This window comes from Schistocerca americana, chromosome 2 (assembly GCF_021461395.2).
Source record: "Schistocerca americana isolate TAMUIC-IGC-003095 chromosome 2, iqSchAmer2.1, whole genome shotgun sequence".
Taxonomy (NCBI): domain Eukaryota; kingdom Metazoa; phylum Arthropoda; class Insecta; order Orthoptera; family Acrididae; genus Schistocerca; species Schistocerca americana.
This window is the reverse complement of record NC_060120.1, coordinates 888,448,287-888,461,490: the sequence shown is the minus strand read 5'-3', so window position 1 is coordinate 888,461,490 and position 13,204 is coordinate 888,448,287. Positions and strand designations below refer to the sequence as shown.

Genomic DNA, 13,204 nt, shown 5'->3' with positions numbered 1-13,204 from the left:
TGAGACACGTGATTCCAGTTCACGTGCTTGAGAGAATTTTCCTCTGCTGTGCTGAACCACAAAGCCGTAGACGCTATCGACAGAGGACAGAGAGTTATTAAACCCCGACAGAAAGTGAAAAGAAACTTTCGTTCCGAGGCAGAGTGCCTGTTTTACGGCGTGAGTACGGTTGTACGCGAAGAAGTTGTACGGTGGCGAGGACAAAGGAACCATTCTATGGCCGCTTGGCGCTACCATGTTATCCCCGGCAGATATAACGAAGGCCGTCAATTTAGAGAAGAAGTGATAATGCGCTGCAACAAACGTTTTAGTGCGTAACTTAACAACCGGCTAGGCGACCCGGGTATTGAGAACCGCGAGCGGACAAGGTAATACGGCTGTATCGGAGCAAGTCTGCCCGCGATAAGGCTCATAACGTCAGGGAAGGTGGCGGTGGAGGCGCCGCGACGCCCGCCTAGCGAGTAGCGCACCGTCTGACCAGTTAGTCCTCACCGCTCACCCGGTTCACACCTGAGGCTGCCGAGGTCCACCCAGGTACGTCCCGCTCGCATCTCTGCTGCTGCATTTTACGCTCCTCTCTCTCTCTGTGTATGTGTGTGAGTGTGTGCGTCAGTCCTTTATTTTAATGGCTTTAGATAAGGACTCCCGACCAGAATTTTGCGTTCCACTTCGTCAAAATATATGACGCAAGAAAGATAATAGAGTTTAACGTCCCATCGGCAACGTGGTCAGTAGAGAAGTAACACAAGCTCGGATTGGGGAAGGACGAGGAAGGAAATTGCTTTGAACAATCCAAGGAAATCACGGAAAACTGAAATCTGGATGGCCAGACGGAGAACTGAACCGTGGTCCTCAGGAATGCATACTGCATGTTCTAACCACGGCGCCAAATATAGGCTCCCGTCTGATTGATCAGTAGGGTGGCTCACATTCGTAGATGGCATTTTTTGCTAACAATGATCGTGTGCCGTTAACAAATACGTTCAGGTGCGCCGGCTATTGAAAATTAATGTTGTTGTTGTTGTTGTGGTGGTCTTCAGTCCTGAGAATGGTTTGCTGCAGCTCTCCATGCTACTCTATCCTGTGCAAGCATCTTCATCTCCCAGTACCTACTGCAGCCTACATCCTTCTGAATCTGTTTAGTGTATTCATCTCTTGGTCTCCCTCTTCGATTTTTACCCTCCACGCTGCCCTCCAATACTAAATTGGTGATCCCTTGATGCCTAAGAACCTGTCCTACCAACCGATCCCTTCTTCTAGTGAAGTTGTGCCACAAGCTCCTCTTCTCCCCAATTCTATTCAATACCTCCTCATTAGTTATGTGATCTACCCATCTAATCTTCAGCATTCTTCTGTAGCACCACATTTCGAAAGCTTCTATTCTCTTCTTGTCTAAACTGTTTATCGTCCACGTTTCAGTTCCATACATGGCTACACTCCATACAAATACTTTCAGAAACGACTTCCTGCCATTTAAATCTATACTCGATGTTAACAAATTTCTCTTCTTCAGAAACGCTTTCCTTGCCATTGCCAGCCTACATTTTATATCCTCTCTACTTCGACCATCATCAGTTATTTTGCTCCACAAATAGCAAAACCCCTTTAGTACTTTAGGTGTCTCATTTCCTAATCTAATGCCCTCAGCATCACCCGACTTAATTCGACTACGTTCCATTATCCTCGTTTTGTTTTTGTTGATGTTAATCTTATACCCTCCTTTCAAGACACTGTCCATTCCGTTCAACTGCTCTTCCAAGTCCTTTGCTGTCTCTGATAGAATTACAATGTCATCGGCGAACCTCAAAGTTTTTATTTCTTCTCCATGGATTTTAATATCTACTCCGAACTTTTCTTTTGATTCCTTTACTGCTTGCTCAATATACAGATTGAATAACATCGGGGATAGGCTACAACCCTGTCTCACTCTCTTCCCAACCATTGCTTCCCTTTCATACCCCTCGACTGTTATAACTGCCGTCTGCTTTCTGTACAAATTATAAAAAGCCTTTCGATCCCTGTATTTTACCCCTGCCACCTTCAGAATTTGAAAGAGAGTATTCCAGTCAACATTGTCGAAAGCTTTCTCTAAGTGTACAAATGCTAGAAACGTAGGTTTGCCTTTCCTTAATCTTTCTTCTAAGATTAAAATTAAATTAATGCGTATTCTCTAAACTGCAGTTCACAAATGTGTAAGTGAGTGCTGGGTGCTGGGTCAAGCGGAAAAAAAGTCTGGCTTAGAGACGATCAACAAAATGTGTATAGCAGCTATACAGAAGCAGTGTAAAAGTCGTGGGTCGCGACACGAATACGATAACTATACAGGTTTCATTAAATGAATTCGCAATTGCGAATGACAACCATCAGCTGTAGAATGAAATGATGACAATAAAAATGTGTGCTTGACTGGGATTCGAACTTGGATTTCTCGTTTATCGCGAGCTGTCGCTTTTCCGTAAGGCTATCCGAAAACGGCTTGTGGCCAGACCCAAACATCTGCATGTTGTGAGCCATGCGTCTACGATCTGTACTCGTATACAGGTCAGACGCTGTACTTGAAAGTCGTTTACCCGGTATCGGCTGATAAATATGATATTACAGTGCCTCTGTTATTCTGAATACGATGCAGAGTTCCTTTAGACATGCATGCATGTCCAGTGGAACTTTGCATCGTAATCAGAATAACACAGGGACTGCAATATCGTATATACAGGTTTCATACCATATAAGTGTTTTTAATCTACGTTATTGGATTTAAGAGCAGAATTACACAAAATTTTAAGGAAGTGAAACGTTCCATATTCAATAGTCTTAACATAAATAACGATACAAGTGCCATCATATCCATTTTCACTCGATTCACAAGATTCTTGTTTTCCTCTTTTACAAATGAAATCATTTTACCAAAAGCCCTTTTTGTTTTCTTCAGGCATCCTAAGTTCACGGTGTAGTGTTACCAGCTGCACCTGTTGAACATCAGAAGGCTCCATGTTCCTCTTCAAGATGTAATGTCCGTGAACTCATCATCTGCATTGAGAGTTGACCGAATTTTCAGGATCTCTAGCCGTTGGGCAGTCGGTCTGGTCCTCTGTGCTTTTGAAATAATCGTATTGGTGAAATTCATGTGTAGTACGCCTAGATTCAGCGACGAGGCTAGCTAAATGTTTCGAAACGTCACACATGGTTATCCTCTTTCGTTTCTCAATGTGAGCAAAATCACGATCGCAAAACATCAAAGAGTGTCCTTTCGCCAAAAATATATATTCCGTTTCCGTAAAGTAACCCTTTTCTCATAGGGAAGTAAATGAATCTGTGCAAGTAGTTAACTAGTACCCCATAGCATTAAAATACTTAAGAATTACTTGCGTTGATTCCAAGTTTTGTAAAAAACATTAAAATGACGGTGAAGGTCTCCTGGTGCTTGGGAGACACATTAGCTGAAACCACAATATCGTCACTTTGGGTGTATTCCTTTCCTTCGCTGCCTACTTTCTTCCTTTCACTTCGAGCACTACCTTCGCTTCTCTTCCTCCGTTTTGGCGCACTTTTCCTTTCCATTTCGCAATATCGTGCGTTATTTACATATAATAATTACTTCACAAAAGCCCTGTTGCTACATACAAAGCAGAGAGCTACTTCAGTTGTTATCAATTCACACAAGTGCACTCCAAGACGCTAAGAGTTGGCATGACTCATTAATTGAACACCGATGTTGGTCTTAGACACGAGTACAGTATTGAGACAGCTACAAACACTGTTTCCCGCTGTTTTGGCGCTTGTGTCGGAACATATGTTATTGGCCTTGGCATTTACATCGGAAATTGACCAGTAACTCGTATATTACTTTTTTGGTGCTTGCCACAAATGTTGAAAACCAACCACTTCTGAAAAACCTGTTTCTGTATTTTTGAATGAGCACCGCTTAATAAAGGTAAACAAACTATTGTTCACTACGTTCTATTTTCCACAGCAGCTATTTAACACAAAAAAATCCACAATCTGCATATAATTGTTTTATTTTTTCAAATCTTTGCGTAATTTCTAATTCTAAGCCACAAACAATGTGTTCCTACGAGTAGTGGGTCGTTCGACTCGCCACAGTGTCAAGGATTAAGTTTTCTGCTTCTGGTTTATGGACATGCACGATGGCGTTGTAGATCAGTTTCTCTTGCTTCATGGTGTTGCGCAAGTAAGTTTTCAATCTTCTAAGGGCGGCGAAAGAAAGTTTTGCTGTAAGTTTTGAAACTCGTATAGGATTAGAGAGATCTTTATCAATTCACCGACGTGCATGTTTAAGGTAAAGGACCTCACTAAGTCTTCCGCATTTTCAAAGAAACAATTTTTAAATTTACACTCATTTAACATCATATTTCTGTGCAAAGTAAATCTTTCTGGGTCAAAGTCGGTTTTATAAAATTCTGTTACGTATATGCATCTTTCGTTTTGGAAAGAAGAAATGTTTACGTTTCTTTGAAGTGAGTCAAAGCAGCTTCAGAATATCGATCCTTGAAACACTGAATCACACTGTCTGAAACCTCAAAATAAATTCTACGGTTATAACCACGGAGGCAATAGAAATCTTTCGAACTTTTGGAAGTTTCGGATCTTCAATATCAAATAATTTTTTGGCCAATTCCAAGAGAAAGCTCCATACCTCATGGAAACTTTCATCAGTTCGAGATGACTTCACAACAATTCGGACTCTACTAATATTCCATGGCCTTTTGGAGCTGTCGAGATAAATTTTGCAGGAAAGCGTTCAGATTTCCAACTGGCTCCAAAATTTTAATAAGATTTGTACTGACAAAGATAAATGCAAAAGAACACAGAAAGTTTCAGAAACCTTTAGCCTTAATACCTGTATCGGATTTTTCGAGCTCAAGCACCTCAGAGAACAAAATGAAGCTCGTAATGGTGGAAAATAGTTTTCAGCGGACTTATTCAGCCGGCCGAAGTGGCCGTGCGGTTCTAGGCGCTGCAGTCTGGAACCGCGAGGCCGCTACGGTCGCAGGTTCGAATCCTGCCTCGGGCATGGATGTGTGTGATGTCCTTAGGTTAGTTAGGTTTAACTAGTTCTAATTTCAAGGGGACTAATGACCTCAGAAGTTGAGTCCCATAGTGCTCAGAGCCATTTGAACCATTTTGGACTTATTCAAATGCACCGACTGACACGGCGAAAAGGTCGAAGAACTGTACGCTGAACAAAGTTAGCACCTTGGAAAGCTTGGACATACTTAAATACTGCCAGTCGCTTGGCTGGGCGAGTAAAAAATTGGTCATTTCTTTCACGTTTGAGATTCTCACCATGGTCTCATTCGAGATTGTGTCTTGAATCACATGGTTCATAGAATAAGCCAAACAGTGAACATGCAGAACTGGCAGCTCACTTTCTTTGATTTCTGCTTACAACCCAGAAAAAGTTCCGGTCATATTTGCCTCTCCGTCAGTAACAATATCTCTGAATGATATGATATCTGCCGGCCGGAGTGGCCGAGAGGTTCTAGGCGCTACAGTCTGGAACTGCGCTTCCGCTACGGTTGCAGGTTCGAATCCTGCCTCGGGCATGGATGTGTGTGATGTCCTTAGGTTAGTTAGGTTTAAGTAGTTCTAAGTTCTAGGGGACTGATGACCTCAAAAGTTAAGTTCCATAGTGCTCAGAGCCATTTTGAACATGATATCTAAAGAAAAGCGAGTGAGAACATCCATTAAAATTGTCAACAATACTGGATCTACAGTAGATTCAGTATTATAGAAAAAAAATTGAACATGATATCTAAAGAAAAGCGAGTGAGAACATCCATTAAAATTGTCAACAATACTGGATCTACAGTAGATTCAGTATTATAGAAAAAAAAATTCATTAATTTGCAAATCATCACCACTGAGACGTCTAAAGCAAATCGAAACATGCCCGTGTAGACAGACGTCGCTAGTTTCATTTAAATGATACCGTTACGCAAATTGTAAACTAAAACTTACCACTCCACAAAGGATGATACTGTGGGAATAAATATCTATCGACGCAAAGCAGGCCGTTTTCCGCGAGACAGATAACGCTGATCACTTATTAATTGTTTATGGAGGACTGAGAAGCCTGATTGCATGGGCCAACGGGACGTCAAAATTGGCATAATTGACAGATTTGAATTTTTCCTCAGTTTTTCTTTTTTTTTCTTTTATGGTATTTTTCTTCCTCACTTCGTGTGCGTGAAAAAGAAATTCAGGGTACGATCACTGTTGCGAGACTTCCTGCTCATTGTTGTGTGCCGGATAGATTAACTGAAACTGACGCCCCTTTTATTTCGCGAATCGTTGGAAATATCGGAACGACGTTTTTGGCTAGTGGTAGTAGGCAGAGGGCGGGTTACTTTCGTTGTACAGGCAGTATTCTCACGTCTTGTATCAACCGAGATTCTGAAGCAAGAATGTTATTTTAAGTGGAACAATGAAGTGTTTTAGCGGTTTTCGAAAGCTCTTGGAAACAGGAAGGCAACGATGTAACTCAAGTCACTGTCGACGTTGAAACTCATAGCACAAATATCCGAGAAACATGCTAAAATTGAATTGCCATGCCGCCGGAAACGGCTATTGTCACACCTCCAAGGGTGACTCGCATTCCAAGCTCCGCTATTGTTTCAAGGACTCTTGTCTTTCACCTTGTTTTCACAAAAGCTATTCACTTAAACATGAGTATAAACACAGAGCTGCAGTAAATATATTGTGCAGGTGAAGATGGTGAGGTTTCTTTTGCTGTAAACAGTGCTCCTACCTGCCGAGATGTTCTCAGACTAGTTCTAATGTATACTATCATTGTTGTCAGTGACTTTAATAGAAAAAGGTTGTTACGTTTTTTTCTAGAAAACAATTTTCTGATTTTTCAGTCAACTGGTGTAAGGTAACTCATTTATATTACTCTTCTTGCCTCAGTTACACGTAGAATAATGCTACTTTTACATATTCGATGTTGAAATCACGTATTTTGTCCTAAAAGTATAGTTCCTTGTTGTTCCTTTCGATCTGATAGTTTCATGTGCCGACAGGAAAAGTGGTCAGTGACTTTCATATACGATACGTAACACTACATGCATCAGGTTTACCCGTATACCGTTTTATATACAAAATTATCATGCGTCATTGTATACTTTTCTGACGATTTTGAATTAATTTATCAATAAATGACTCATGGAACCAACCGCTTGCTCGAAGTCTATGTAACTTTTTGGCTGCATAAATCATTTATTGAAAGTTTTTTTACGACTGTTGCTGTCAGACACGTTTAAAATTGCAATTAATTTGTATTATTTAAAACCATCTCTGCTCTGTTGTATTCGACCTAATACAGATAACCGACTGCAAACGGTCTGCTGCAGCCACTTGACGTTGTTACACATACTAGGGCAACAAATGCTTAGAAAATATATCCGGGACTCAGAACAATCAACATGAAGGGGGCCTTGGCCACATTATCCCCTACGCAGGGAATGTAAGCCTTCGGAAAAATGCACATAGTTCCTGTAAATTATTTTCTTTTTCACTTAAAATATTTGGTATGATACGTTACAATATGTAGAGTCGAAATGTGTAAGTGACAAATGTCTATCAGTAATCGTGGTTTGGTAAAACTTCAGTCTAGCTTAGGCGCATCGGAGTATCGTCTCAGTTGTGTGACTGGATTCGTGATTTCCTCTCAGACAGTTCGTAGTGATAGACAGTAAATCATCGAGTAGAACAGAAGTAATATCTGGCTTTCCGCAAGGTAGTGTCATAGGCCCTCTGCTGCTCCTGATTTACATAAATAATGTAGGTGATAATCTGAGCAGTCCCCTTAGATTGTTTGCAAATGACGCTGTAATTTACCGTCTAGTAAAATCATAAGACGATCGGGAGTGATCTGGAGTGATCTCCTGATTTACATAAATAATGTAGGTGATAATCTGAGCAGTCCCCTTAGATTGTTTGCAAATGACGCTGTAATTTACCGTCTAGTAAAATCATAAGACGATCGGGAGTGATCTGGAGAGAATTTCTGTATGGTGCGAAAAGTGGCAATTGGCACTAAACAAAGAAAAGTACGGGGTCATCCACATGAGTAATAAAAGAAATCAGATAAATTTTGTGTATACGATAAATCGCACAGATCTAAGGGCTGTCAGTTCGACTAAATACCTAGGAATTACAATTGCAAGCTACTTAAATTGGAAAGACCACATAGATAATATTGTGGGGAAGGCGAATCAGAGACTGCGCTTTCTTGACAGAACACTTCGAAGATGCGACAAACCCACTAAAGAGACAGCCAACATTACACATGTCCGTCCTCTGCTGGAATATTGCTGCGCGGTGTGGGATCCTTACCAGGTAGGATTGACGGAGGACATCGAAAAAGTGCAAAGAAGTGCAGCTCGTTTCGTGTTATCGTGCAGTAGGGGTGAAAGTGTCACTGATATGATTCGCGAGTTGGGGTGGCAGTCACTGAAACAAAGGAGGTTTTCTTTGCGGCGAGATCTATTTACGAAATTTCAATCACCATCTTTCTCTTCCGAATGTGAAAATATTTTGTTGACGCTCACCTATGTACGGAGAAATGATCATCATAATAAAATAAGAGAAATCAGAGCTCGAACGGGAAGATTTAGGTGTTCCTTTTTCCCACGCGCCATTCGAGAGTGGAATGGTAGAGAAGTAGTATGAAAATGATTCGATGAACCCTCTGCCAGGCACTTAAGTGTGAACTGCAGAGTAACCATGTAGATGTAGATGTAGATTTAGGCGCACACTTTACCCCATATTCCCCTACACAGGGTAGCACTTTTCTGAATGAGTAAGCCTTGCAGTTGTGGAATTCGCAGTTAAACAGATCTTACGACCTGTCGGTGGTCTGAAATTAACCCAAATCAATAGTCAAAAATTAATTATGTGGTACGGGCGTGTGTTGTATAAAGCAGCTCTCAACAATTTAAATATTTTTACTAGCACCATTCTGATAAGCTAATGGTTAACAGAGTTCCGTTTACATGATTGATAGCTGACCATTTATGTGTGTCGTGCGAAGTAGAGGCCTACAGGACACCCGTTTTATCTTGGCAGCGAAGGCCCTATCTTTTCGTTGCATATAAGGACAGAACCTTGCCCCACATGGCGAAGTTTACACCGGTTTAGCCGACTCCGGCAGTCTGCCCTTTCAAATTTAGTATACTTCTCTGACAATTTTGCGAAAAACATCAACGAGAGTTGTGTCACCTTACAATGCGCACTAGCACACCACTTCCGGGCCAACTCGCTTAAAAACCTAGTTATTATAAAAAAATGGCTACAAAATCCTAAAGAAATTGTGTTTTTATTAGATCCTTCGGGCTGTTTATTAGGAATTCGATGCCTGAATTATAAAATTCAAAATGACATCTCCAGTTTGGCAGATCAAAAATTTGGATTTAGTGGATTGGAATAAAACTTAGGATATACAGAATTGACATCGCTGACAACGAATCAGGAGTTAAATTTGCCGTATTGAAGTATTTTATTCGATACTTCACATTTTTCAGTCTAAATCACAGTCACATTCGTCGCTTGCGTCTTTATTACTTCCGGAAGGGCCACTGTTGGATTGTCCACCGGGAGAGGTCCGAAAAGCAGGTGTCATATGTCTATCTTCTTCAGTTACTATTTTCTCGACTCTCGGGCTGAGTCGATACGAAGATGCCAGAAACCGATGGAATGCGACATCCATCGTTTTATCAAGGGAATATTTGCGTGTAAAATCCCCTTGGTAAAGTTGGGCTCAAATGGTTCAAATGGCATTGAGCACTATGGGACTTCACTGCTGAGGTCATCAGTCCCCTAGAACTTAGAACTACTTAAGCCTAACTAACCTAAGGACATCACACACATCCATGCCCGAGGCAGGACTCGAACCTGCGACTGTAGCGGTCGCGCGGCTCCAGACTGTAGCGCCTAGAACCGCTCGGCCACTCTGGCCGGCTCGGTGAAGTTGGGTATCCTATTCCCTGCTTCCTGCGCATCTTCAGACGGTCGATCAAACGGGAACGGAGCAACTTCGGTTAAGGCATATCGGGCGTCAAAACTATGTCGCCTGATGTCGCCAAGGGGCATTACTGCAGAATGTTGTAGGTCCGGCCATGCTGGCACCCGACTTTCGAGAAATATAGACTTTTTTCGAAGTTCTTAATAGACTTACTTTAGTTTTAGATTTATATGTACAAAATTTCAATAATTCTGCAGCATTTCACGAAAAAAAAACAATATTATTCAGGAAAATTTTAATCTTGTAAAAACTTATTTGCCAATTTACGAAAAAGTATGATTACAAGAATTCTACAGGAAACCCTATATATAACATGTGTTTGTGCAGAAAATAATTTACGAGATTAAACTTCCTGTCAGATTAAAACCGTGTGCCGGACCGAGACTCGAACTCGGGACCTTTGCCTTTCGCGGGCAAGTTCTCTACCAGAAGAATTTCTGTGAAGTTTGGAAGGTAGGAGACGAGGTACTGGCAGAATTGAAGCTGTGAGGTCGGGTTGGGTAGCTCAGACGGTAGAGCGCTTGCCCGCGAATGCCAAAATTCCCGAGTTCGAATCTCGGTCCGGCACAGTGTTTTAATCTGCCAAGAAGTTTCATATCAGCGCACACTCCTCTGTAGAGTTAAAATCTCATTCACTACTTTACGAGATAATCGCAATAATGAGGGACCAATTTTTACCGTGTGGAACTGCCGCACGGTCGAAGAACGACCGTCTCCTAAAAGCGTGAAAAATGTGCGCACGAATACATTTCAACTCGTTAACTACACTATTAAGGTAGCAGGACAGCCATTCACAAAAGTGGAGCAACGTAGAGGAAATATTGTACCCAACGATTTTGGATAATATCGGCAGTAGTTTAATGTCGATATACGTCATTGCATATTATAAACATACATTCTGGAGTGCTATGCATCCTATTTTGACAACCAGGGAGGATCATAGTCATGTATTAAACAGGCCACGCTAACAGTACCTGAAAAATGTGTCGCTGTCCGATTCACTGTTCGTTGTCCAGTGTCACGGCAAGTGTTATATCGACTGGAATGGCACCGCAGCATTGGCCAAGTACGCACTAGTGCAATTTATACAAGACTTCGCGGGACTAAAGTCGGAAGGTGCATCTTTTTTTCCTAATCTGTCCATGTTTTGAAGCCGGTTGGCCCATTGGGAAGCAGATTAACGAGTAGGACCAGCGTGGAGGCGGTTTTTAGGCTGTTTTCCACATCCGACTAAGTGAACATCGGTCTGGTACTTACGTCCCACCTCATTTACACAATTCCCAAACGTATCGAAAACGTTCTCACAGTTTCACGTGGGATACCACTAGACGTAGACAGATGGGGGAGGCAGGGGAATGGGGAGGGGGGGGGGTTGGTGACATGAACGGTATCCGTCCAGCCTCTGCCCCTAAAATTCTCAAATGCAGTTCAAAATGCCGGCCCCGTGAAGATAAGGTAAAGGGCAGGGAGTCGGTTCCGAATGCCACAACAAAGATTCACTTTCCATTATTGGTGGCGGAAAGGAGTCGAGCCCGCGGCAGGTGATTATAATTGTGCGGAGATCAAAAGTGGGCACGTCACTGCACAGTAGTTTTGAAATATATTGAAAAAAAACTGAATAAACATTAACAGTATTATTTCTAAACCTTATACACTCCTGGAAATTGAAATAAGAACACCGTGAATTCATTGTCCCAGGAAGGGGAAACTTTATTGACACATTCCTGCGGTCAGATACATCAAGTGATCACACTGACAGAACCACAGGCACATAGACACAGGCAACAGAGCATGCACAATGTCGGCACTAGTACAGTGTATATCCACCTTTCGCAGCAATGCAGGCTGTTATTCTCCCATGGAGACGATCGTAGAGATGCTGGATGTAGTCCTGTGGAACGGCTTGCCATGCCATTTCCACCTGGCGCCTCAGTTGGACCAGCGTTCGTGCTGGACGTGCAGACCGCGTGAGACGACGCTTCATCCAGTCCCAAACATGCTCAATGGGGGACAGATCCGGAGATCTTGCTGGCCAGGGTAGTTGACTTACACCTTCTAGAGCACGTTGGGTGGCACGGGATACATGCGGACGTGCATTGTCCTGTTGGAACAGCAAGTTCCCTTGCCGGTCTAGGAATGGTAGAACGATGGGTTCGATGACGGTTTGGATGTACCGTGCACTATTCAGTGTCCCCTCGACGATCACCAGTGGTGTACGGCCAGTGTAGGAGATCGCTCCCCACACCATGATGCCGGGTGTTGGCCCTGTGTGCCTCGGTCGTATGCAGTCCTAATTGTGGCGCTCACCTGCACGGCGCCAAACACGCATGCGACCATCATTGGCACCAAGGCAGAAGCGACTCTCATCACTGAAGACGACACGTCTCCATTCGTCCCTCCATTCACGCCTGTCGCGACACCACTGGAGGCGGGCTGCACGATGTTGGGGCGTGAGCGGAAGACGGCCTAACGGTGTGCGGGACCGTAGCCCAGCTTCATGGATACGGTTGCGAATGGTCCTCGCCGATACCCCAGGAGCAACAGTGTCCCTAATTTGCTGGGAAGTGGCGGTGCGGTCCCCTACGGCACTGCGTAGGATCCTACGGTCTTGGCGTGCATCCGTGCGTCGCTGCGGTCCGGTCCCAGGTCGACGGGCACGTGCACCTTCCGCCGACCACTGGCGACAACATCGATGTACTGTGGAGACCTCACGCCCCACGTGTTGAGCAATTCGGCGGTACGTCCACCCGGCCTCCCGCATGCCCACTATACGCCCTCGCTCAAAGTCCGTCAACTGCACATACGGTTCACGTCCACGCTGTCGCGGCATGCTACCAGTGTTAAAGACTGCGATGGAGCTCCGTATGCCACGGCAAACTGGCTGACACTGACGGCGGCGGTGCACAAATGCTGCGCAGCTAGCGCCATTCGACGGCCAACACGCGGTTCCTGGTGTGTCCGCTGTGCCGTGCGTGTGATCATTGCTTGTACAGCCCTCTCGCAGTGTCCGGAGCAAGTATGGTGGGTCTGACACACCGGTGTCAATGTGTTCTTTTTTCCATTTCCAGGAGTGTAGTTACACTCACAGGCTCATCAGGAAGACTACAATCGTAAACCAATATATTTAATCGCACAGTAAAGGCAAACAACAGAACATGTTAA

General features: G+C 43.4%; 1 protein-coding gene across 1 annotated transcript in view; it reads left to right on the top strand.

The window, feature by feature from the left end:
- The first annotated feature begins 449 nt into the window (after window positions 1–449).
- The window catches only part of LOC124595505 (solute carrier family 22 member 7-like), a 206,026-nt gene continuing 193,271 nt past the window's right edge, over window positions 450–13,204 (top strand). Inside the window, exon 1 of the mRNA XM_047134268.1 lies at window positions 450–534. The gene's annotated coding sequence lies outside the window, so the exon portion shown is untranslated. The remainder of the gene's footprint in view (window positions 535–13,204) is intronic.